This window comes from Saimiri boliviensis, chromosome 16 (assembly GCF_048565385.1).
Source record: "Saimiri boliviensis isolate mSaiBol1 chromosome 16, mSaiBol1.pri, whole genome shotgun sequence".
Classification (NCBI taxonomy): Eukaryota; Metazoa; Chordata; class Mammalia; order Primates; family Cebidae; genus Saimiri; species Saimiri boliviensis.
Window position 1 is genome coordinate 77,384,786 of NC_133464.1, and position 27,026 is coordinate 77,411,811.

The 27,026-nt window shown below is 38.2% G+C and overlaps 1 long non-coding RNA gene across 2 annotated transcripts in view; it reads right to left on the reverse strand.

Annotated features, from left to right (window-relative positions):
• Positions 1–408: 408 nt before the first annotated feature.
• Positions 409–27,026, reverse strand: part of LOC141581669 (uncharacterized) — a 129,259-nt gene continuing 102,641 nt past the window's right edge. For both annotated transcript variants that reach the window (XR_012514451.1, XR_012514450.1), the window contains 3 exons: positions 23,687–26,548; positions 23,396–23,553; positions 409–21,766 (listed from right to left, as the gene is read on the reverse strand). This is a non-coding gene — a long non-coding RNA (uncharacterized LOC141581669). The remainder of the gene's footprint in view (positions 21,767–23,395; positions 23,554–23,686; positions 26,549–27,026) is intronic.

Sequence of the window (27,026 nt, forward strand, 5' to 3'; positions counted from 1 at the left end):
AAAAAGAAAGGAATTAGAAAACTGAAAATAGTGAAATACATAGAACCAGAAACTGATTTTCTTTTTTTTTTTTTTTTGAGACGGAGTTTCACTCTTGTTACCCAGGCTGGAGTGCAATGGCGCGATCTCGGCTCACCGCAACCTCCGCCTCCTGGGTTCAGGCAATTCTCCTGCCTTAGCCTCCTGAGTAACTGGGATTACAGGCATGCGCCACCATGCCCAGCTAATTTTTTGTGTTTTTAGTAGAGACGGGGTTTCACCATGTTGACCAGGATGGTCTCGATTTCTCGACCTCGTGATCCACCCGCCTCGGCCTCCCAAAGTGCTGGGATTACAGGCTTGAGCCACCACGCCCGGCCCAGAAACTGATTTTTAAAAAATCCTATTAAAATAACATACTGTCTAGCAAACAATAACAAACACAAAAGCAAACAAAATTTTAGAGATGAGAAAATAAATCCAATCCAGAGATGATGAACAGAGATTCTGTGGTTAAATTTCCCAAGCCATGAGCAACAGTGTACGTGCATGTTAAATAAAGAGATCAAAACCCAAGCTGATCTGTTCTATCAGCGGAGCCGGTAGCCCTGAATAAGGCATGTCTAGAATTCTCTCCAAGGAGCAGAATCCCTAAATATGGTAAATAAACAAAGGTCTGTACATTTCCAGTCTTCTTCAAGAGAAGTTGCAGAATACTTTCTAATGCCCTCTGATGTTTTATAATTTATAAAATACTTTGAGTATACAATTTTATGTTAAAAACAAAACATACAAAACACTAGGAGGTAGGTATTATTATCACCCTTATATTTTACAGTTTAACAGGAATAGAAACTCAGGATCAAAGAGAAGAAGTCAGTTTCCCAAAGACGCATGGCTGGTAAATGGTATAGGCAGGACTTGGGTCAAAGTTTTTGTCATCTGCTTTGGGAACAGACCACATTCCTCCCCTGCCTTGCCCCACTGTCACCTGGAGAGCAATTTTAAAAGCTCAATTGCAAGGATTTCTTTTTTTATTTTTTTTTAAGATGGAGTCTCACTTTGTCACCCAGGCTGGAGTGCAATGGCACGATCTTGGCTCACAGTTGCAATGATTTCTTTTATTACAGAGTAAAGTATGTGTACTCTTAATAGTCTAAAAATTAAGCAGATGGTTTGAACATGAAGCAAGAGAAAAGTTATTTCCAGACAGAAACTGCTTAATATAGTTTGCAGACGAAGGCTCTTTATTAAAGGGTAGGTCCTCAGAAAACCACCAATCGAGCTGATTGGTAAGGGGCAGTGAAGCAACATCAGGCCCCAAATCCTTCAGAAAATGTGTGGCAAACGCTTGACCCCAGGTGTCAGCATTTAAAGTTCTTATGGGATGGTGAAGGGCTTGAGACTGAATTAACATTTATTGTAGTGATCACAGGACCCCTACATTGCCTGGGTTTTTTTTAACCATTCGCTAATCTGGAACAGTAAAACAACAGCTGTTTGGTGGTGCGGGGCCTCATGAGCATAGGAGAACCCTATCACCGTGGCCTTAGGAAAATCCTTAGCAGGGAGGAAGAATAGCGTTCCATTTCCACTGCAGCTGTGAGCAGAAAATAGGAGGATATATTACTGACAAGTTTAGTGAACCAAGGAAGCTTTCAAAGATGTACGGAAAAAAAAAAAAAAAAAAAAAAAAAAAAAAAAAAAAAAGAAGAAGAAGAAGAAAGAGAAGTCCAGATTTGGAAATGTTGGCAGAGCTGGGGAATAGAGAGGCATCAATCACCAGCATCTGTGGCCGACCAGTCAGCTGAGCCAAAGGGGAAGGCAACGGTCTCTCTGGACCTTTCCTTTTTGGTAGGGGAATGAGTTGTTGCAGAAAGTAACTGAGAAGACACTAGAGGGTTAAAGGATTTCTGGAGTGTGTAGTCCATGCATAAATTCACTTCAATGGGGACAGGAAACCAAAGCAGATGAGCAAAAGCCTCCCCAAGTGCTGATTAGTTACAACAGTGCAGGGAGAAAACCAAAGTTTAAAAAACTGAATGTTTTCTTTTGATACAATTTTCAGGATGTTAGAGAAGAAAATTACACTGACTGTCAAAAACCTTTCCAAATATAGCTCCAAGTGCTTAGCAAGCTGCAGGGTTCAGTTAGTTTAAGCCACTCAGAAAGTAAATTGGCTTTAGACTTCATAGGCCAAGAGGAAACCTTTATTTCATGTCAACTGAGATGTTAGTTAGAATAATGAACATGACGGAAGCCGTAGCAGAGATTGAGCCATGCGTGGAATGTTAACAGGACCGGAATGAGGGCAAGCAGGTTCCTATAAAGGCATGCAACCAAAATCATTCGTATTTTCCTCACTATGCTTTATTTTCCTCTTACTGATACTTTGGGCTGGTAAATGTGGGAGCCATTATGCAATTAGTGCCTCAGTGGCCTAATGTTCCCAGAAAGTTAATTCAACTGTTAATAACAAAACATTATTTCTCTGGGGGAGTGTCAAGCAAGATGTATGACTATGCTTCCTTCCTCATGTAGCTCCCCAGCTTTCCTTAGATTCTGCTGATCCAACTCCTTTTGAGTCTTCTGGCTGCATTGGCTACGTCTCCACTCAGGTGAAACAGCTAAAGTCATTCCCCAAAGCTGGTTCCTACCACAGATGAAATAGCATCAAGAAAGAGCAATTTCTCCCATTGGATATTTAATTCTGCTGATGGATTTAGCTTCTTCACTTTCATATCTTATTTCAGCCAGATTTTTGAAAACTGTAAGAAAAATAATACCAAAAGCAAATATATAGGATAATAATCTCAGCGGTGGTTTGGTTAACATTTTCTGTAACATCATAAATTGTAAAAATGGATTTAAGTAGAAAACCTGGATACACCAATAAATATGAAGGAATTGAGAAAATTATCAAAGAAAGCACAAGCAAAAGGCCCTGAGCTCAGAGGAGTTCATGGTCTTTAAGGTTTCAAGGGACAGATGATTCTCTTTAAATTCTAAGAATAGGATAAAAAAATAAACAACAGATAATTTTCCAAAAGTATGACAATGTTTATTATGATAAAAAGAAAAGTATATGTCAGGCTTCTTTATTAATTTATGTATACAAAATTCTTTTTATTCTTTTAATCCAGTAATTAGTAATAATTGCTTATACTAAGCTATTTGAGTGCAATTATATTTATTAAATTATCTTTACTCCAAGTACACCTACGGAAAATGCTGCCGCTTTATGTTATTCATCAGCCATTAATACCCAAGTTACAGGCTTGGTAGCTGAAAAGAAAAATCGAGCATCCTGAGGCTTAGCTTCTCTAAACTTAAAACCCACCTATCTAAAGCTAAAATTCAAAATATTTATTCAAAATAAATATATGACTAGAAAATAAAATTAGAGAATCTATTAAAATAATAATCTGCCATGATCAAGAAGACTTTAGGAAGATAAAAATACATTAATATTAGGAAAACTAATGAAGTAAAGCATCTGCTTGGTACACCAAAGAAGAAGAAAAAAAAGAATCTCACAGATGTCCAAAAGGCATTTAGCACAATTTTTACCATTGCTAACTTAAATGATTCATTTTATTTTTATTATTATTTTTATTTTTTACTTTTTTGAGAAGGAGTCTTGCTGTGTAGCCCAGGCTAGTATGCAGTGGTGTGACCTCGGCTCAGTGTAACCTCTGCCTGTTGGGTTCAAGTGAATCCCCTGCCTCATCCTCCTGAGTAGCTGGGATTACAGGCATGCACTACCACACCTGGATAATTTTTGTAGTTTTAGTAGAGATGGGTTTCACCATGTTGGTCAAACTGGTCACTAACTCTTGACCTTAGGTGATCCACCTGCTTCAGCCTTCCAAAATGCTAGGATTACAGGCAACAGCCATCGTGCCTGGCCTTAAATGATTTATTTTAAATATAATTTTGGAAGTGTGTCAGCTATCTATTGCTGCATAGTAAATGAGCAGTTTAAAACAAATTAGCAGTTTAAAACAATAAGCATTTATTACCTCACAGATATTTCATAAGTTAGGAATTCAGGAGTGTCTTTGCTAGATGAATCTGACTCAAGGTCTTTTATGTGTTTGCAATCAAAATATCAACCAGAGCTGCAGTCTTCTGAAGGCTAGAATGGGGCCAGACTATCTGCTTCCAAGCTGACTTACTCACGTGCCTAGCAAGTTAGAACTGGCTGTTTGATGGGAGGCCTCGGTTCCTTACCATTTGTTATAGGGCTGCCTGAGATTCTCACAACATGGCAGCTGGCTTCCCCCAGAGTGAGTAATCAGAGGAAAATTTCCAGGCAGAGACTACAATGTCTTTTATGAACCAGCCCCAGAAGTCATCAAACTTCATATCCATAATATTGTTACACACATCAGCCTTATTTACTATGAGAGAAGACTTCACAAAAGTGTGACTACCAGAAGGTAAGAATCATTATAGACATTTTGAAGGTTGGGGATCCCAGACAGCTTCTCATATAATACAAATAACATCTATCTTAAGCCATAGACAACATCATACTTAAAATAGAAATGTTAGAGGAGGTTCCAGTAAAATTGAGAGTAAAATGAAGATGCCTACTATAATCTTATTATTCAACATGTTCTAGAAGTTTTAGCTGATAACAGACACAAAACAGGCTGGGCATAGTGGCTCACACATGTAATCCTAGCAGTTTGGGAGGCTGAGGCCGTTGGATCACTTGAGTCCAGGAGTTTGAGACCAGCCTAAGCAATATTGTAAAACTCTGTCTCTATAAAAAGTACAAAAATTTAGCTAGGTGTGGTAGCATGTGCCTCAAGTCTCAGCCACTTGGGAGGCTGAGGTGGGAGGATTGCTTGAGCCTAGGAGGTTAAGGTTGCAGTAAGCTGAGATTGCGCCAATGTGTTTCAGCTTTGGCGACAGAGAGAGATCCGATCTCAAAAAATTAAAAAATAAAATTTAAAAAACACAAAACAGAAATAAGAGGTAATTTATTGAAAGAAAAGCTTTCAGTGATTTGCAAACTATATAATTATATAAGTAGAAATCTCACTTATGCCAACAGTAACCAGGTGGAAAATGCCATTTGCTACAGCAAGAAAAATCACCAAGAAACCAGAATGATCCTAAGCAATAACAAAAGTGTGCTTTACTGAGAGGTCTGAGAAACTAATAACTGTAGAGATGCATCATGTTCCTTGATGAACTGATGTTATAAAAACATTAATTCCTTCCAAAATAATGTATAAGTTTATTATGGTTTCAAGAGGCATCCCAACGGCCTTTTAAAAATTGTTGATAAGGGACATTTTTTGAAGTAATGATAGGTTAGCAAATAGGTTAAAAAGCTAAGTACATTTTGAAAAAGAAGAGGAAGGCTGAGGAAGTCATCTTGCCAGATACTAAAATATACTTTAAAAAATACAGTTGCCAAGCTTGATATGGATGCAAAAATAAAGAGATAAGTCAATGTCACGAGATAAACAGTCCAGGAATAACCCAATATACATGAATTTAAAATAATTTAAATCCTTCAGCAGTTTATTATATGCATAAGAATTCCAAATAACATCACAAATTGGAGAGGAAATGAAAGACTGTTAAAAATATGATACTGGATTCATTGGTTATATGTGAAAAAAAATTGGCCTAAAAAGTATTGTTAAATGTGAAAGGAAATAGAGAACCCTTAGTACTAGAAATGGAATATCTTCATTCTGGAAGTAGGATAAGACCAAATTTCAAAAGAAAGATACAACATCCCCACTTTCAAATCTTACCAAATTCTGACCCGTTCTTTCTAATATGTAGAAAACTAATATGCCTGATGTCGGGTTTTCTCTACCATTTCCAAAGCCTCTCCATATGAGATCATTTTAATTTTAATCAAGTTTTCAGAAAAACTCATGATTCATTTGGATGGGGACTGATTCCAGGAAATGGAGCAATTTATTTAAATCTCATCAGTTTCACTTAGAAAAATTTTGAAATCTAGTTCAGCCTTTCAAATTTAAACTTCCACAAAGTGTAAATTTACTCTACCACCAAAGTAAACCTTTTGCTTATTTTGTCTCTACTGAAAGTGGTTTAAAAAAAGAGAATGGTTGGAGCTTGGAGGCACTAAATGTCAGGCTTATTTTGGTTTTTCGTTTGTTTGTTTTTAATGTATTGAAATATCTACTATCAAAAGACCTAGAATGGATAAATTGATGATGATGAAGATAGATTGATATAGATGATAGGTAGGATGGAGAGAGACAGAGAGAGAGAGAGAGAGAGAGAGAGAGAGAGAGAGAGAGAGAGAGAGAGATAGAAAATGATACTTGTCATAAGAAAATGATACTTGTTATTAGTCTTGAAAGCAAAACTTACTGTGAGGAAGGAATTACTGCTTAAGGCTTTAACTTCCTATCTGGAAAGTAATTATTCTCACCCTATATCAGAGAAAAAGATTATAGTTGATTTGAAAATGAATACAGTTTTATGTGAACCCAGAACAGAAACACTCAGTAACAAGCTGAAGGATTGATCTGAGTTGAATGAATTATTCTAGCCTGTGGCTTGGTAACACTGAGTGAAACTTTCCCACGGTGCCAACTGTCTGAGTTGCCTACCCAAATTTCATTCCCACTCCCAAGCCCAGATCTTGGCTCCCCTTCATTCTGTAAGGTTCTTTTCTATCTTCATTTTGCATCAGAATCAGCTAGGGCATTTCTCAAAAATATGGAGTCCCCGGTATGAGTTCATAGGCTCCCCCAAGTGATTCAAACATGGACCAAGGTTGAAAATCACCTGACTCCCTCTTTATTCCAACTCTTCCTGGACTCCCCTCAACATGCCACCAATATCTCTGGTTTTAGAATACTAGAATTCAATAACTACGTATTAGTAAAGTGTTTTCTTTCTTTTACCTGTGTCGTCGGAATGTATCTGTCCTATAATATTTTTTGGAATGATATGCTTATATTCATGAAATTGCTGTGGTTCTCAGTAAGTGGATTATTCTCTTCAGCATTTATGCTTTCTGTAAAGTCATATATCAAAATAGCTGATACTTATACACAATTTGTTATGTACCAAGCCCTGTCTAAACACTTTATCTCATTCCTTCAATCGTCACAACATCTTGGAGTTAGGCGCTATTATTATACCCCCATTTTCAAATGAGGAACTTGGGCTACAGATAAGTTAATTAATTCACCCAAGGTCACACAGCGGAGCCACCTTCGAGCCTAAGTTTTCTAGCTCTCATTTGCAATAGTATTCTGCCAGTCTGCTCTATATTTTGTATATTTATTCAAACTTTTTCAAAGCACAAAACACAGCAAAGTAAACAGCTTCACTAATGAAGATAGTGAGAATTAAAAGGCTTCCAGCTTCTTGGTTAGTGAACATAATGGTAATATGGCTTGTTTTTGTTTTTGTTTTTGTTTTGTTTTGTTTGTCCACAGACAGGCAAATCAGTTAAGATTAACATGTAGAGAAATAATATAATTGTCAACTACTTGGGACTTTTGGCAGAGATTAAAGGTCCCTCATAACTTCCAACAGTCCTGCACTGTGGCCAGAAGTGGCCTTGGTGGTGAATGTTTGCACAATAGATAGTTTAATGTGTCATTGATTCCAACCATTGATTTTTTAAGTATCAAATTATTCTAGTTATATATACAGACTCTCTATCCTATGTGTAGAAAGAAAAAAAAATGAGAGAAGGAAACAGGGACCCAACCCAAATATACATAAATACCTGCATTCACCTCTTCTCTCAATAAACGTTTCCTCAGCACTAACTACTTATTGGCCATTGTATTGGATGCTTCTAGGAATACAAATATGTAGAAGACACCTCCACTCACTGAGGCTCTGAAATCCTGACTGATTTCATGCAACGGTTCAAAATCCACAGAAGCTAAGTCTCCCTGCTCGCCCAAAATGGTGCAAGGGCTTTTCAGTGATTCATGGGAGTCCTCTGAGCTGCTTGGTTTTATAGACATTAAGACAGGATAGAACATCCTCCAAGTGGCAGACTAGGAACGGCTGATGATGAAGACACTGCTGAAATTATTTTATTGCAGCTGAAGTTAGCTGCAATAAAAATTCATCAAAATCTTTTAGGCAAAACCAAAACTATTTCCATTAACGTTTAAATTAAATTGGTGTCTAGAGATAAACTTTCCTTCCACTGTACTGCTTATTAGAAATGAGAGAGAGAAAGTCTATAACAGTAATTAGTGATAATTTCTTATACTAAGCTATTTGAGTGCAATTGTATTTATTAAATTATCTTTACTCCAAGTACACCTATGGAAAATGCTGCCGCTTTATGTTATTCATCAGCCATTAATACTCAAGTTACAGGCTTGATAGCTGAAAAGAAAAATCGAGCATCCTGAGGCTTAGCTTCTCTAAACTTAAAACCCATCTATCTATAGCTAATATCTCCACAAGGTTTTTCTTTCATTTATCTATTTGTTAAATATTTATTCCATGAGACTTCAGTGCTCTTGACACGCTTTTAAATATTTTCCTTTTCCTGCTTTTGTCTGAGTACTATTTGCAGTTATAAAGCAATTTTATATAATGAAAGCTCTTTTTCCTATAAATGAGTAACTGCTATGTTTCCTAATCCCTCTTTAATTAAGGACTAAAACTACAGCTTGAATTATAAGACCATAAAATGAGAAATAACTGTTCAGTAACTTAGTATATACAGAATAATGAGCAAATGTTTTATGCTTTTTAAAAGTGACCCCAGAAACCCACTTAAATCAACATGGGAAATGCTTTCCTGAATTTCTGATTAATGTCGCACTTATCTCTGGAGACAAAGACACTAGTGATTAATAAAACAGACAGCAAAGTCGTACTTCTTTTAGAGTTCTGACATCTTAGCATTTTCAAATGCTGAAATTCATCTGAGGATTAATGATGAAGGTTTGTGAGGCAGTTTTAGCTCGCACATTTTGCAGGATAGCGTTAACAAGAGAGGAACTAATCTGCTAAATGGGAGAAAGGAGTCAAAAACAGAAAGATCATAAATTCGCTGAGGCCCGTGTACTTAGTTTGCAGAATGGCCCAACATGTGGGATTTTCTTGTCATTGGTTGGGATTTATGGGGGTTTTACAGTTGGAGCATAAATTACATCACATCATTTAGATTATACCAGGGATGCGTTTTGTATTCATTCATCAAACTTTAAATACCACTGCAAACCCACAACAGCTATCCCCAGCCTTGCCAGACCAGAGCCATTTTGCAGCAGGGCACCTGATATTGCACACACTGTACATCTTTGTCTTGTATACTCTATGACCACAGACACCAAAAGATAAACTAATAATGAATTTTAATCTTCACCTTTCCTATCAGAGGTCTAGAATGCATGAGTCTTCTAGGAAATAGGTTGGCTATCGCAAGCTTATAAAAATGCATAAGCAGGAAATTTACCAAAATTAGGAAGTAAACTTCTTTAGAGGGGCTTGTATTGTAAAGCTGAATGGGCCAGGCACGGTGGTCCCCGCCTGTAATCCCAGCACTTTGGGGGCTGAGGCAGGTGGATCATGAGGTCAGGAGATCAAGATCATCTTGGCCAACATGGTGAAACCCCATCTCTACTAAAAATACAAAAATTAGTTGGGTGTGGTGGTGTGTCCCTGTAATCCCCACTACTTGGGAGGCTGAGACACGAGAATCATTTGAAGCCAGGAGGTAGAGGTTGCAGTGAGCCCAGATTGTGCCACTGCACTCCAGCCTGGAGACAGAGGGAGACTCTGTCTGAAAAAAAAAAAAAAAAAAAAAAAAAAAAGTGGATGAAAAATTGCTCAAATGGAAAAAGTTTAAAATATATGTTGAATGTTGGATGATAGTGATAACTAGAGCTCTGTTAAATGGTATATTTTTATCTGAAGAAAGCTTTTAAGGGTATAATGCTTAATAGAGCACAAATGTGGAAAATCTCTGGGGCTCCTCCAACTACACCGTGATGCCACCGTCTTGGTCTGGTCACATGTCACTCATGCCCAGATTTGGGCCACTGTTTCCTTCCTGCCTCTAGTTTATCATTTATGTAACCATGCTATAGCTTGCTGTGAGGCAAGTATATCTAAAATGCCATTTATTAAATATGCAGTGACTCTCCATTGTTTATCATAGATCCCCACCTGGGAATCCCCACCTGGTCTTTCAAAGTTTTCGTTATCTTCCCTGCTCCACAGGCATGTGTCTCCTTTATTCCTCCTGGGGAAAAACCCCCTACTCAGTCACCTAATTTGTAGTGTGTGTATATCATGCCGTATTGAATTCCTGCATCTGTCTCTGCCTGTGCATATGCTGTTACCTCAACCTGGAAGATCACATCTTATTCCAGCCTCCTGTTTCCAGCCCTCCCTTACGGTACAGCGCAACTTCTTAGGGTGTTTGCATCTCAGCTGTCCTTTTCTCTCTCTCAACCCCTGCTGCCTTCCAGCACAAGCCTATGCATCCCACCTTCTTAATGTGTCACGTGACTTGTTTGTTACCTCCTGTAGAGCGAGAACTGTGTCTGACATATCCTTTGTGTCTCTCAGCATAACTACAATGCTAAGAAAGGAAAAAATGTAAAATGCTTGTTGATTAAGGCCCGTATCTAATACATCACGTCCTTTAGTTTACAAACCTATTAATTTTGAAACTTCACATTCCATAAAGAATTAAATCACTTCTAATCAATTCTGTATGTACTGTATTCTATAAAAACACTTCTGTAAAATAAAGACAGCTTGAATTTGTGAAGATGGCCCAGGTGCCATCTAATGTATGTCCCCAAATCCTCCAGCCTTACAGAATCACCTTCTTTAACATTTACATTGCAATAGCTCAGCACCCGTCCCACAAACGATGGGAAACGGCATCGCCGCCAAAGTGTCCAGGGATTCTAGAGAAGATTATATTTCTCTAAGTCAAATCTTGCCCTTATTCCTTGCCTCTGTAGAATGTCCCATTTCATAGATATTTCCCCTCTTACTGGTTTTGCTTTTCATCATATACTAACCTAAATAAGCATAGTTTCCTCTTCTTGATTCTCACAGATACTGTAACACGGGATAGTTTTACATAGAGGTATTTTGCTTAACATTTTGTAGAGAGAAGGCAGGAGAGTGGTAACATCACAAAGCATAGGAGATTATTTGAAATTCATTCTCAGCCTTAGACACCTCTGAGCCATTCTCAAAATTTCCATCATTCCCGCCTAGGGGGATTTCTCACTGACTTTCTTCTTCCATCCCCTGACTGCCCGTCACCTTGCTGTCCATCTCTGTCTTCACATTTTCTTCTTAACAAGCTGCTCCCTGGTACTTTACAAGCCTATGGTCCCCCACCCCCACCCTATTGTGCAGAACATTTCCTAACCCACCCAGACCACTTTCCCTTTCTACAATGAAAAGGTCGTCAATCAGCACGTTCAGTCAACACTGACTCTCCTTGTGATGGACTCTGACATCAGCTTGAAAATATTTTGTTACCTTAATACATAAATAATTCACTAATCCTTTATAATTTAAGGGGAAAATTAATATATATGTTATATAATCTTGCTGATGCTTTCTTCTGTGCTTTTCATTATTTTAGGTGCCTGGAGCTAATAGGCAACCACTGATTTGCAGAGTTATATTTGATTGCTGAGTCAAAATTTTATTTATATAAATGTTCCACATTTTCCCTTAAGCTTGAATTTTCCTGATATTTAACACATGGTTTCTCTCCAACTTTCAAATGCACTTGATGACAAAAACTTAACTTTAAAGTATTTATTAAAAGATGTTATCTGCAAAAGATGCTTGGTAGTGGGGTTTGGTTTGTCTCGGCCCATCCCAGTCATTAAAGAGGTGGATAGTTCTTCATTGTATAATGTAGATATTTCTTTGCCTAATCAGAAAAACTTGGTAGGTAGGTAGGTGATGGAAGAGGAAGGGAAAGATATTATCCACTATTGATCAGGAGGTGTGGCAGAACCCTTCCAAGTAAAGTGCAGGATGACAAGCTCAGTCACTAAATAATGAGATTTGCAGGGTTGGGGGACAAAATCAGATATTAGGGGAACCTGCGAAAGCTGCCAGGAAATAACTAATGCCAGTGAGATATTAAGTAGAAGATTCCAGAGCTAGTTGCCAGAATCGAGCTGGAGTAGGCCATTGAGGTATAGAGGTTGAAACCTCACTAACGTTCACAGGGCCCGGGACTAGGGTATGGGAACAAGCCCTCACCATTAGTCTAGATACTTAAAAGCTACAATAAGTCAAGCTGAAAACTACAAAATACAAGATGTTTTATTCTCTTACCTTAACAAATATACCTTCCTAATGACCTAGAAGGCCATATTTGAATTTAAAATTCTCATACTCCTCAGAGTTCTACATTAACATGTGGATGTGCAGAGATAACTGGTCCAGGCTCCCAGCTCCCCAAAACTTCTCTCTCACTTATTTCCCCAGCTCAGGCCAGAAGGCAAAATGGGCTTGTACACATGCCTGAGAATAACCCAGCCCTCATATCCAAATTCATACCTTCTGTAAGTACCTACTCCTTGGCTGTCTGAGCCTGTAGGTACACACACAAGTAATGTCTGCCTCAGGACAACAGACCCAGGGAAGGAGCCCATCCAGGCTTTGAAACGTGGCTTGGGGCTGTTTGGACAGGGGATTCTGAGGTGCTGGGTCCCCGAAGCACAGTGTAGAAGGGCGTCATGTCTCCTTGACCCTGAGCTCTCCTTGCACTTTGGAGTGGAGCACAGCTGGAGGAAGCAGAACAGGAGGGTTAGTCCTAGGGCTAGAGCCCCTCTTGCCCAAATTTAATGGTAGTATAAATTTTCTACCTAGCCAGAAAGCCTAGTTGAGTCAAAGGAACAGAGCATCAGGGTGGAAGGCAGACATCCCAGGTAAATCGCTTGGAAGATAACCTGAAGCCAGACACCTCTACTGTTCCCCTCCAACCGGTTACACTCAGCTGTACTCCAGGTAATCTCTAGTCTGCATAAGGAGTGTCACAACTTTCAGAATCCATCACTCATTTCCTATCCCCCAAAACCTGTCTCTTGCATGATTCTTACCGAGTCCTCCACCAAAAGAGTACCATTCACTGCTTCCTCAGCAGGTCTTGAGAATATAAAATGGCACGAATAGCCTGTAGGGAGTGAAGCAACGGTCTACAAGACGAACACCAGAGACAGCTGAGCGGGATCTACAGGATGCATGAGCTTTTTCTGGAGAGTGTCTGAAATTACTGGGGGAAGAACAACAAAGGCCGAGCTCCCTGTCATGCAGGAAGGAGGCTCGATAAATGTCAGTTTGGCATTAAAGGGAAGGATGTGTTTAAGCATCTCAGGACAATACCAATTGTTGGAACAACAGGAACTCCCGTACACTCCTGGTGAGGGTATAAATTGGTCCAGCTGTTTTGGAAAGCAGTCTGATATTGTTTAATGAAGTAGAACACACAGATTCTCTCTAACTCACCAATTACACTCCTGGTATACATACGTGCACCAAGGACATGTACAAGAATGCTCATAGCAACATGACTAAAAAGTATCATTCAACAAGAGATTGGATATCTAACATCATTAAACAAGAGATTGGATAAATCAATCTTGGAATAACCATAAGCAAAATACTACATAGTAAAAATGAATGAACTATTGCAACATACATCATCGTGGCTATATCTCACAAACATTCTATTGAGTGAAAGAAGTCAGACACAAAATAATACATATTGTAACTTCAATTTATATAGAGTTCAAAAACAAGTGAAACTAAATTATATCAGCAGAGGTCAGGATAGTCATTAGCTTTTAATGAAGAGTTAGAAATAGCTGGGCATGGTGGCTCATGCCTGTAATCCTAAGGGAAAGGGATCACTTCAGCCCGGGAGTTTGATACCAGCCTGGGAAACCTAGTGAGATCCCACCTCTACAAAAGTAAAAACAAAATAAAATAAATTAGCTGAGCATGACAGAACATGCTATAGTCCTAGCTACTTGAGAGGCTGGGACAGGAGGATCACTTGGGGACAGGAGTTCAAGGTTACAGTGTGCCGAGATCACACCACTGCAATCCAGCCTGGCCAAGCGAGTGAGACTTTGTTTCAAAAAAATAAATAAATAAAAAGAGTTAGAAATAATTTTGGAATACAGTTTCATGCAAAATAACATCTTTTTTTGTACGTTCTCAGTTTTGATCTTGAATTTAGCTCACTTTTTAAAATTTCTCTTCTATAGTAGCAGAAAAGCATTTGTTCAAAGGAGCAAATAATGAATCTACTTTTCTACCCAAATGAGGGTCATATGTTAGGAATGGAAACTTGGAAAATAAACACAGCAAACTACGGTGCCTTTTAAAAGTTAAAATCAACACAATCAGAAAAATCTGGTGAAACCTCATAGCAAAGAAAGCTATCTGCTTTCCCCTGGCTCTTTTCTTTTCAGGGTGTTGATTGTCTTTCCTGTTGGGTTTGATTTTACTATTAAAAATTTCAAAACATGAAACTGGATCTCTGGGCAACAGAGAACATCAACAAAACAAGAGACCAGGCTGCTTCCTCCTATACCTGCCTCCCAGTAATGTGTATTTTGCTCAAGAAAAGTAACAACTTCAACTCGAACTTGAAACTAATGAAAGCCTATCGGAAAGTCAGGATGGATTTCCTCTCTTCCTCGTGTAGAGAGGCACCAGCAAATAGGCTTTTTCAGAAAGGAATTGCTAAAAGTGAAAAGCCAAAGGCCACTGGCCAGTGTGAGCCAGAAGAAATTTGGGAGGCAGGAGACTGAAGCAGCAGTTCTATTATCATGGGCAAATGAATCCATCAGAGAATATCAGGGAAAGGAAGATGACGGCATTTTAAACTGTTCTAGAGAGCCATAATCTGTTACATCGTGTTCCCCATCCACATCTTTGCCTGTAGATGTGAACATCCTTTACTCAATAAAGAAATGGAATAGATTAGAAATGGAAATGGAAAGAGAAGGCAGTTTTAAGATTCTCTAGGATTTGGAGCCAGTATGTAGCGATTGTGTAAATTTGCTGATAACTGGGCGGGAAATAGACGAGGAGCAGTTGAACGTTCCAGAATACAATGTATTTGGGTTTTAATCCTCACTCTACTGTTTAGCTCTGTGACTTCGGTTAATTAGCCTTTCAACTTACAGATGGTTTCTTCATCTGTAAAATAGGAATATTAGTACCTACCAGACAGGGTAATTATGAGAATTAAATTATGAAAAGCACTCAGTGTAGATGCTGACATGTGGCATATATTTAGCGTATATTAGCTGTTTGCTAGATCATGCAATATGTAGCAGAGATCATCAATCATTGTTTAAAGATATCAATCTTAAAAGCAAAAATAGCCAAAGCATAAGTACGAGTAGACAGCACTGAAATTGCTTTGCAGTCAATCTGTTCATAATACAAGCGAAGTATTTGTTCATCAAGAGGAACAGTCTCCTTTAAGAAGCCCTCAGCTGCCAAGCATGGTGGCTCACTCCTGTAATCCAGCACTGTGGGAGGCCAAGGCGGGTGCATCACCTGAGGTCAGAGTTCAAGACCAGTCTGGCCAACACAGTGAAACCCCATCTCTACTAAAAATGCAAAAATTAGCTTGGTGTGGTGGTGTGCGCCTGTAATCCCAGCTACTTGGGAGGCTGAGGTAGGAGAATTGCTTGAACCCTGGAGGCAGATGTTACAGTGAGCCGAGATTGTACCACTGTACTCCAGTCTGGGAGACAGAATGAGACTCCATCTCAGAAAAAAAAAAAAAAAAAAAAAAAAGAATAAGAAGCCCTCAGCTAAGAAGCAGCTTTGAAATTCCCAAAGGCAAGGATTACAACATGTAGAGCTCAGATTAATACATCTTTTGATATTTGTTATCTATTTATCAGAAAATAGAGAAAAACTAAGAGTGGGTGGTGAGGTGTCACAGTGAGTGTCAGAGTTAACAAAAGTGTGGAGATCAGAAAAGCCTTTTGCAGATTTGACTGAAATAAATTATTACAAAAGTAAGACAGTGGCCCTTGCTGAGATGTTTATAAGGCCTCAACACCACCAGGGAGGAAGAGAAGCAACATATCCCCATAAGAAAGGAATAGTGGAAAAGCAGAAATGCCTCCCCTTGTTCCAAATACCCACTGCATGCTTGTAATTTAGGGGCAATTCAGTAATGAGACTGGGAGAAGGGCAGAGCAACAAGAACTTCAAAAGCAGAAGAGGATTTTTTGTGGTGGAAAAACAAAGATTGCTCCACTACCGTGTATATTTAAGGAGTATTACCAAGTCCTTATTTAACCATCAATTATCAATAATGTTTGAGAAGAGAAAATATAAGCTACGTGGTGGCCAATCATGAGTTGAAGTATGGTTGTTTTTGCCAGATTACATCTAGTTGAATGTACTGTGCTGATTCCATCCTAGGATGTAATCTAGGATGATTATCATTACACAGGCACTACTAGAGGAATTCAAGGGGCAGTCGCTGACTTGAACTAGAGTTCATTCCCACTCCCTCAGAAAAGCATCCTATAAAGCAGCTGTTCTCAAAGTGTGGAATGTCAGCATCCCTTGGGAACTTGATAGAAATGCAGAATCTCAGGCCCCACCTCAAACCTACTGAATCAGAAGCTCCAGGGACAGGGCTCGCTAATCCTTGTTTGAGCAAGTCTTCCATGGGATTCTAAAGCACACTGAAGTTTGAAAACTATGCGTATTATTCTATGTTCACACTGCCAGTAAGAAGTACCTGAGACTGGGTAAGGGATTCATTCTTTTTTCATTTCACTTTTTTTCTTTTTCTTTTTCTTTCTTTCTTTTCTTTTCTTTTCTTTCTTTCTTTTTTTTTTTTTTTTTTGACACTAAGTCTTGCTCTGTCACCCATGCTGGAATGCAGTGGCAGGATCTCAGCTCACTGCAACTTCTGCCTCCTAGGTTCAAATGGTTCTCCTGCCTCAGCCTCCCAAGTATCTGGGATTACAGGTGTGCACCACCATGACCAGCTACTTTTTGTGTTTTTAGTAGAGATGGGGTTTCACCATGTTGGCCAGGCTGGTCTTGAACTCCTGATCTCAGGTGATTGGCCTTCTTTGGCCTCCCAAAGTGCTGGGATTACAGGCATGAGCCACCTTGCCCAGCCTCTTTCATTTCTGACTCAAGGATTTCTTTCTGCACTTTTTGTAGGAAAGGTCTACTAATAATAAATTTCCTTATCTTTTGTTTATTAGGAATGACCTCATTCCTCCTTTTTTTTTCTCTTTTAAAGAAATGGGATCTTGCTATATTGCCCAGGCTAGAGTGCAATGGCTATTTACAGGCATGATCACAGCACCATACAGCCTGAAACTCCTGGCTTCAAGTGATCCTCCTGGCTTCAAGTGATCCTCCTTTCTCAGTCTCTTGAATAGCTGGGACTACAGGCACATGCCACTGCACTCAGCTCTCTCTCATTTTTGAAAGTTTTGACAGATATAGAATTCTCAGTTGTCAAAATTTTTTCTATTGGCACTTTAAAAATGTTATCCCACTCTCTTCTGGACTTCATGATTTTTGATGAAAAATCTGCTATATCAATGCTATCTTGCATGTCATAAGTTGTTTTGTTATGCATTTTGGATAATTGCCTCTTTGTCTTTCAACAATTTGATTAGTGACTCTGTGTGATTCTCTTCCCATTTATCCTTCTGGAATTTGCTGAGATTCATAAATGTGTGGTTTTATGTCTTTTATCAAATTTGGGAAGTTTTCAGCCATTATTTATTCTCTGCTACTTTCTCTCCTCTCCTGGGATTTTCATTATAAGTATATGAAAATGCTTGATGGTATCCTACAGGTTTCTTAGGTCTTCTTATTTTTCTTCTTTTTTTCTTTCCTTTATGCTTCTCAGACTGGGTAATTTAAATCGATCTATCTTCAGATTTCCTGGTTCATTCTTCTGACTGCTCAGATATGCTACTAAAACACTCTAGTGGATTTTTCACATCAGTTATTGTATTTTTCAGCTCCAGAATTCTGTTTGCTTCCTTTTTATAATGTCAATTTCTTTTCTTTACTGATTTGTATTTTGTTATACATGGTTCTTCTGGATTTATTCAGTTCATTTGTTGATAGTTTTCTTTAGTTTTTCTAGTATATTTAAGACAGTTGACTTAAAAGTCTTTTTCTACTAAATACAGTGTCTGTGCTTCCTCAGGGACCCATTTTCTATTGAGCAGATTTTAGCTATGGTTCTCCCTCAGGTTTGCTTGTTTCTCCAGATTTCAGGGTGGCAGTTTTCCCTGTCACATCAATCCTCTCATGAGTACAAGAAAAATAATTGATTTTCAGTTTACTTAGTTTTTCTACTGTAAGAATGAAAATAATAACTTCTAAGTTCCTTATGATGCTGAAGGGGGAGTCATTTTATTCTAAAGCACATTTTAGTGTGCTTTAGAATCCCATGGAAGACTTGCTCAAACAAGGATTAGTGGGCCCTGTCCCTGGAGCTTCTGATTCAGTAGGTTTGGGGTGGGGCCTGGGATTCTGCATTTCTATCAAGTTCCCAGGGGATGCTGACATTCCACACTTTGAGAACAGCTGCTTTATAGGATGCTTTTCTGAGGGAGTGGGAATGAACTCTAGTTCAAATCAGCGACTCCCCTTGAAGTCATTTTTTTTGTTTTCTTGTTTAAATTTCTTTGTCTTCCTGTTAAAAATATTTGTGAATTTCATTTTTATTTATTAAATTATTTTGGGGTGCATCCTTCTATATCACTTTTTCTAGTTGTTTCTCTAATTATTACACTATATATACACATAACATGGTGATATGGTTTGGCTGTGTCCCCACTCAAATCTCAACTTGAATTATATCTCCCAGAATTCCCACGTGTTGTGGGAGGGACCCCGGGAAAGTAATTGAATCATGGGGGCTGGTCTTTCCCATGCTATTCTCATGATAGTGAACAAGTTTCATCAGATCTGATGGGTTTAACAGGGTTTCTGCTTTTGCTTCTTCCTCATTTTTCTCTTGCTGCTGCTGTGTAAGAAGTGCCTTTCACCTCCCACCATGATTCTGAGGCCGCCCCAGCCATGTGGAACTGTGTAAGTCCAATTAAACCTCTTTTAGTTCCCAGTTTTGGATATGTCTTTATCAGCAGTGTGAAAAAAAAAACTAATACATATAGTATATGTAATATATAACATGTATAATGTATTTTACACACACACAGACATGCATGCACACACACACACACACACACACACACCAAATTTTCTAATTTTTTGTATTTAATACTTTGGCATCTTATTCCTGAATGGACTGCTACTCTTAAGGTTAATGAATTTCTAGAAATAGAAAATGACTGGCTTGTGAATGCACTTTTCATATACAAACTAACCAATCTGGAGCTCAAACTTCCAGTGACTGTCTTTATCTAGTACTTACATCTGGGCTAATTATCCATCTGCCATAATCACTTTAGGACCAGGTACCAGACAAATCAGGACCCTATACCCTAGAGCCCACTGAAATTATTCAAACTAGCCAACCCTAACCCAGTTTACCCTGTCTTGCCTTGCATTTCCCACAGAAAAAAAACAGGAGTCTCTTGCCCACATTTTCCCCCTTGCTCCCTCTGCCTCCTGGCCAACACTGGTGTTTCCCTGTATGGCCTCCCTGTGATGTGTCATGCCTCCTGTTTCTAGGGATCTATAAAACTTTTGCCTTCATGAGAGTCATTTTTATGTCTGTGTGTCTTGCCACACCTGATTAAAACAAATGCCAGTACCATAAAAACAGTCTACTAGTGTGACTTCACCAAATAGTATGAAGTTAGAAAACCTACCTCCCTTTTCATCCCATTCCCATATACATTCTCATTGTCTTAAGTATTTCATCTGCATACATTCAGTGTAATCCAGACATTATTATAACTTTTGCTTCAACCATCAAACATAATTTAGAAAACTTAATAGGAGAAGGAAAATGTTTTGAAATTACCCTTATATTTACCTTATTATTCTTTCTGATATGCCAAAATAGTTTTTCTTCTGCTATTATTCCTTTTGATTTAGAGAACTCCCTTGAGCCAATCTTTTAGGGTAGTTCTTTTGGCAACACATCCTTCCAGTTTGTCTTTATCTAATATTATCTTAATTTCCCCTTCATTCCTGAGTGATATTTTTGCTGGATATAGGATTTGGGGTTGGGAGCTCTTTTCTTTCAGCACTTGAGAGATGTTGTGTTACTTCCTTCTGCCTGTCATAATTTTTAGTGAGAAATCTGCAATCATGCAAATTCTTTTTCTTCTATAGATAAGCAGTCATTTCTTTCTTACTGCTTTCAAGATTTTTGTCTTTAGTTTTCAGAAAATTGACTGTGTCTTGGTTTATGATTATTTGGGTTTATACTATTTTATATTTATTCAGCTTCTTGAATGTATAGTTTATGTCTTTTGCCAAATCTGGGGAGTTTCCAACCACTATTTCCTCAGGTGCTTTTTCCATCTTACTTTCTTTCCCCTTTCCTTCTAGGACTCCTATGACACAAATGTTTGAGCTTTTGTTATAATCTTACAGGAGTAAGGCTCTAATCATTCTTCTTCCAGCACTTGAGAAATATTGTGGAATGTTGTGTTTCAAATGAGCCTTTCTCTTGTTAAAAATGGATAATTTCTATTGTTCTACCTTGAAGTTCACAGATTCTTTCCTGTTTCCTTCATTCTGATTTTGAGCTTGTTTATTAAGTTTTAGATTTTAGTTATATTTTTCAGTTCTTAACTTTCCATTTGGTTCCTTTTCATAGCTTTTATTTCTTTAGGTTTTTTTTCTTTTATTTGTTTCAAGCATGCTCATAATTACTCATGGAAACATTTTCATGATGGCTTCTGTAAATGTTTGTGTAAGATCATTCTAATATTTTGGTTATCTTGATGTTTGCATGTATTTCTTTTTTATTCAAGTTTAGATTCCCTTGCTCTTTTTATGATGTACTAGTGATGCTTCTATTTAAATCTGGACATTTTGAGTATTATATTATGAGATTTTGTATTTTTATAAGCCTTCTGTTTTAGGTGACCCTCTCTGACACTATATAGGAAAGAGAAGAGAAGGACCATCCTGCTGCACTATTCCTAGGTGAGTAGAAGTCCAGATTCCCCACTGGGATTCTACTAACACCCAAAGGGGTGAGGATCTCCCTCATTACTGCTGGTAAGAGGTGGGAGCTCCCACTCCCTGAAAGGTCGCTACTGATATTACCCTGACTGGGAAAGCTAGGAGTGCCTTATTTCTTCTTCTACTGATGCCACTGGGGTAGGGTGGGCAGGGATAAACCGTCTCAGTCTCTACTAGGTCTCCTTTGACACTATCTCTATGTGTAGGGGAAGAAAGCATCATTACTGCTAGGTAGAGATGGAAAAAAAAAGTCCTCACTGATGCTGTGAATGGGAGGAATGTCTTAATCAACATCCAGAAGGGATAAAGTTCCAGTTTCCTACTTTGCTTGCTCTAACACCACTCCACAGCAGGAGCTTAGAGAACCTCACTACAGCATGACAAGGGTGGAAGTCTATGCTCCCCGACTCTACCTTTTCTGGTGTGGGCAGGAGTGGGGCCACTGTTCTTTCCGTAGGTTTTGGCTGGAGCACAGCAGTTATGATCTAAAAGGTTTTGGTAACACTAGGCTGCTTTTTCCTTTTCCTTTGGCTTGAGATAGCAGGCTTTTGGGGGGCCTTTCTGGTTTGTATTCATTGGTCCTTCTGGGTTGCCATCTTCTTTAGCTCCAAGTCTGGGATATGCAATGCAAAAAAAAAAAAAAAAAATCCATGAAACTTACCTCTGTTTTATTTCTTTCGTCACCAAGGATTTAGGTGTCTGCCTCTTTCTCTACTTTTCAGTCTTACATTTATGTAGATATATACATTGTTTTTATATATAATATAGAGGGTTTTTACTGTACTTAACAGGAGGAGTAAAGTACATATTCTATTTTTCCCTAAGCAGAATTAATGATCTCATTTTTTTTACATGTAAATCGCTTACCCTTTGGAATTCATCCTTCTAAGTAAACAATATGAGTCCAACTTTAGTTTATTCCAGATGGCCACCTAGTTATACAGAATTCATTTATGAGAAGTCTGTATTTTCCTCATTGAATCAAGAAACTTTTTAATACTTACAGATTTCTATATTTGAATGTATTTCTGGAGTTTGTATTTATTTTCATTGAGCTGTCTATTCATGCACTGGTACCACACTTTTAAATATTGGGTAATTATAATATTTATAATGTGTCTTGAATCATAGGCAGCCTTCTTAATTTCTTTTTTATATAAACTTTAGAATCAACTTCAAAAAGTAGGTCAATAAAAGAGAGACAGGAACAAACAATGATTTAAATTAAAATAAACTAGAAAGATGTTACATTTAATCTAATTAATGATGATTAAACATAATTGTCTAAAACTATCCAATTTGATAACCACTAGATACATGTGATTGTCAAATATTTCATAAATGATCGGTCTAAATTACTGAATTTTGAAGACCACACAAAAAATAATGTAAAATATCTATCAATGATTTTATATTGATTAACTACGAAAATATTTTGTATGTTTTGGATTAAATAAAATATATACTTAAAGTTTGGCCAAGTGTGGTGACTCACTCCTGTAATCCCAGCACTCTGTAAGGCCAAGGCCAGTGGATCACCAGGTGAGGAAATGAGACAATCCTGGCCAACATGGTGAAACCCCATGTCTACTAAAAATACAAAAAAATTAGCTGGGCGCAGTGGCAGACACCTATAATTCCAGGTATTCAGGAGCCTGAGGCAGAAGAATAGCTTGAATCAGGGAGTTGGAGGTTGCAGTGAGCCGAGATCACACCATTGCACTCCAGCCTGGCGACAGAGCGAGACTCTGTCTCAAAAAAAAAAAAAAAAAAAAAAAAAATTCAACTTACTTTCTTTTCACTTTTTTAAAGTGAATGCTCAAAAATTTTAAAGTGTATATGTGGTTCACATGATATATATTTGTGACAGCTCTGGTTTAAATATTTCAGTTCAATCGCAACTGTCAGATGAGATGGAAAGCAATACCTAGCTGTGTGCTGTGTACAAAAAGCCAACTTTGAATGTAAAGACATGGGGTAAAAGAGAAGATCTTTTTAAAGTATGCAAAAGAAATTGCTGATGCAAAAGTAATGGCAGATTTTTTTCATTAAAAGTAATTACGTTTATATCCACCTAATAGTAGACACAGTCTTAATCCAAGATGTGAACCCCAAAATTGTATGTACTGTTTCTCTCTTTCCAGATATCTTTAGACCATTCATGATTTTAGATGTCTGAAATACAAAGTAACTTCCAAGTGTTAACATTACGCTAAAGGTCAGCAAATGCAATACAACATACCAAGAGTCAGCAAAGTTTTGAAGTTGGTAAAATGTATTCTTCGGTATCTTCCCGATTCCATGTTGTTGTCTTCATGGCAATGATATTGAAAATGCTTTTCATTTCATGAACTCTCTACTGCCAGCTTTTCTCTCTTCCTGCTCTCATGTAGTTGTGAACTAAATCCAAATAAAAGATCCGTAGGAAAAGGTTTAAAGTATTACCTATATCCAATGACGTATTTTACTAAAGGAATTTAAAATGTGTGTTAAAAAAAAAAAAAAACTTTAGGATCAAGTGAATAAATCCAACCTTTCAGTCACTAGAGATGGAAGTACAGACTCCCTGGAAGGCCATACTTGGGAACAAGAGGGCTCCCCATGCCGTTCAAACAAGGCCATAGGATTCAACTGATGAGAAAGTGAATGCCACATCATCATCATCAATAAATGCTTATTGCCCAGCTCATAAAAGATTGTTTTACTAGACTCTGTTCTCTGGACTGCTCACAAGACATCTATAATAGTTTTCTGAAGGACACTGAAAAACAAAAGTATGTCCAGAGGAAGGTCATCAGGATCACAGTAGGACAGGAAGTGATTTCCATCAAGGAATATGGAAAAACTTGCGAGTGGTTAGCCTGGAAAAATCTCAGGAAGAAAATAGTACTCCTCAAAAATGTCACAGATAATTGCAGAAATGAGATCAGATTTATGCTGTTGTTTCAGAAAAGGCTGATGAGAATAAGATGTTGAAGAGGCAGTTTAGAGCTGTCCATCAATGCAGTGAGGGAATGGAATGGGGTCTGCCTCACTGCATTCACAGTGGTGAATGAAGGGGAATCTGTCAGGGATGATAAAGAAGTAACGTGTGACTTGGGGAAATGTTTAACAACATGCCCTCTAAGATTTCCTTCCGCAGTTTTAACACTGTAAGTTCAAGTCCTGTATGTTAATTTTGCCCCTAGAAGCAGAGACATTTTACTGAGAAAAATAAAACCCATTTTTGACATTTATGCAAAACAAATTATTTTCAAATGCTACATGAAACAGTTCTGCATCACTTTAACAACAGGGATACATTCTGAGAGATATGTCATTAGGTGATTTTGTCATTGTGTAGACCTCATACACAGAGCGTACTTACACAAACCTAGATGGCACAGCCCACTATAGGCAATGGGGAATAGCCTGTTGCTCCTAGGCTGGAAACGTGCTCAGCATGTTACTGCGTTGAATACTGTGGCCAACTGTAAGGCAATGGTAAATATTTATGTATCTAAACATATCCAAGCATAGAAAAGGGGCAGTGAAAATACGGCATTCTAATCTTATGTGACCACTATTATATATACGGTCCATTGACTAAAACATCATTATGAGGCACATGATTGTATATAGAATGCGTTTTTCCTATTTGTGTTTTAACATACCCTCTTTATAGGGTAGTCAACTGAACCCCTGCATAGTAATAAAAGGTCTTGTAATAAGTAGTAAGACTTGTAGTTCATGCTTTTGTTGGGTGTGATCTTCAAGTTATGCCAATAGTGTTGTCTCAACATTTAAAAATAGAAGTTATGCTTATACGTCTATTTTTTAATAATCTCTCTTACTAGGAGGAAATAGATCCCTTACTCTTCTGTGAAGCAGCATAGGCAGGCAATTGTAATACCAACTTCACTTCTGCCAGTAATACAGTAAACACCAGGGAGATGCCAAAATAATAGGAGTTAAGGCCACAGACAATTTTGACAACTTGTATCTGGCAATATATTCAGTATCATACCTATTAGTGAACTGCTATATAATCTAGTTATAAGATAAAGTAGACAAAATGAGGTTACATTATTAATTGCTGATTTGACGTTAGTAAAGAAAATGCTGGCTATCACCATAGATGGTGGCTTTCCTCAGTAGTCTAGCAAACATTGTATATTTGACTCAAATAGTGTCAGGACAGGAAGACTTTCCCCTGATTTTTTTATACAATGTTTTCCATATAAAAATGTTTTCTTCGGCCAGGAACAGAGGCTCATACCTGTACTCCTAACATTTTGGGAGGCCAGGACAGTGGATTACTTGAGTCAGCCTGGGCAACCTGGCAAAACCCTGTCTCCACACACAAAAAAATAGAAAATTTAAACAGGTATGGTGGCATGCAACTGTAGTCCTGGCTACTCGGGAGGCTGAGTGGGAGGATCACCTGAGCCTGGGGAGGTTGAGGCTGCAGTGAGCTGTGATAGGGTCATTGCACTCCAGCCTGGGCAACAGAGCAAGAACCTGTCTCAAATTAAAATGACCGGGCGCGGTGGCTCAAGCCTGTAATCCCAGCACTTTGGGAGGCCGAGGCGGGTGGATCACGAGGTCGAGAGATCGAGACCATCCCGGTCAACATAGTGAAACCCCGTCTCTACTAAAAATACAAAAAATTAGCTGGGCATGGTGGCACGTGCCTGTAATCCCAGCTACTCAGGAGGCTGAGGCAGGAGAATTGCCTGAACCCAGGAGGCGGAGGTTGCGGTGAGCTGAGATCGTGCCATTGCACTCCAGCCTGGGTAACAAGAGCGAAACTCTGTCTCAAAAAAAAAAAAAAAAATGTTTTCTCGGTTTATGTAGACCTTGAGGTAAAAGTCTCCAAGGAAATCTAAGTGTTTAAATAAATAATATTCATATTGTTTAAAAATAGGTCTTCCAAATATGTAGCAAGTTGCTATATTTTAATTGCTTGCATTGTTCTTGCATCCAGAAGAATAAATGAGCTTCCCTCTATCTGGCAAGGAAAACATTGTATTGAAATAAAATGCAAATACCGAGTTCTGATTTCATCATGACGTTATAATCTCATTATGTCTGTGTGAATACATATTTACTCATCTGTCAATTTCACAATCTCTAGAAGCTGTTACTAAAACTTGCTCTCTTAGCTGTGGGCTGAGTCTTATCTTTTTAGCTGTGAGATAAGACACGTTATAAAACTCTGTGAATACATACTGTTTGTGGCAGACTGCTAACTGCTCCTTAAAATTTGATCTTCCTTTCTTCCATATTAATTCAGTTTAAGCTAAGCCATGGTCGCCTAGCTAGAGACTGTGTTTCTCAGCTTCTCATAAGTGAATAACTCCCATAGGGCTGTCTTCTCACAGATGAATCCTTTAAGCAGGCAATTTTCTCATGCCTGGCAATGAAGTAGAGAGGACTCAGAGGAAATGACATTTCTGTGTCTTTCTTTTGCTTGATAGATCTAGATAGAGCATGTATTTAGTCTCTTTTAAACTAGTGTTGTGAGGTTATATGCTCCATTTTCCTAAACAATATTTTAGATTGCAAGATATGAATGAAAGTGATATAGGCTTCTTTTGTATCACTTGTTTGGAGAAAAAAAAAATAATTGGCCCTCCACACTCCGTGGGCTAACAGGGAACAAGGCAATGACTCAACTCTCCCACACAGATGAAATCGATATCCTTGGGATGGTGAAGCAATAAAATGGAAGCAATGATTCGGGTCACTGAGCAACCATGTGGAACAAAGTTAATAGAAAGGATCTCTGATGGGCAGTAGGGTTTAATATTTCCCAATCTTTTGTCTTTTCAAACAATAGAGTAGGCAGGAGCTTCACCTCTGCACAATGGCTACTGACTCTCAACAGAAGA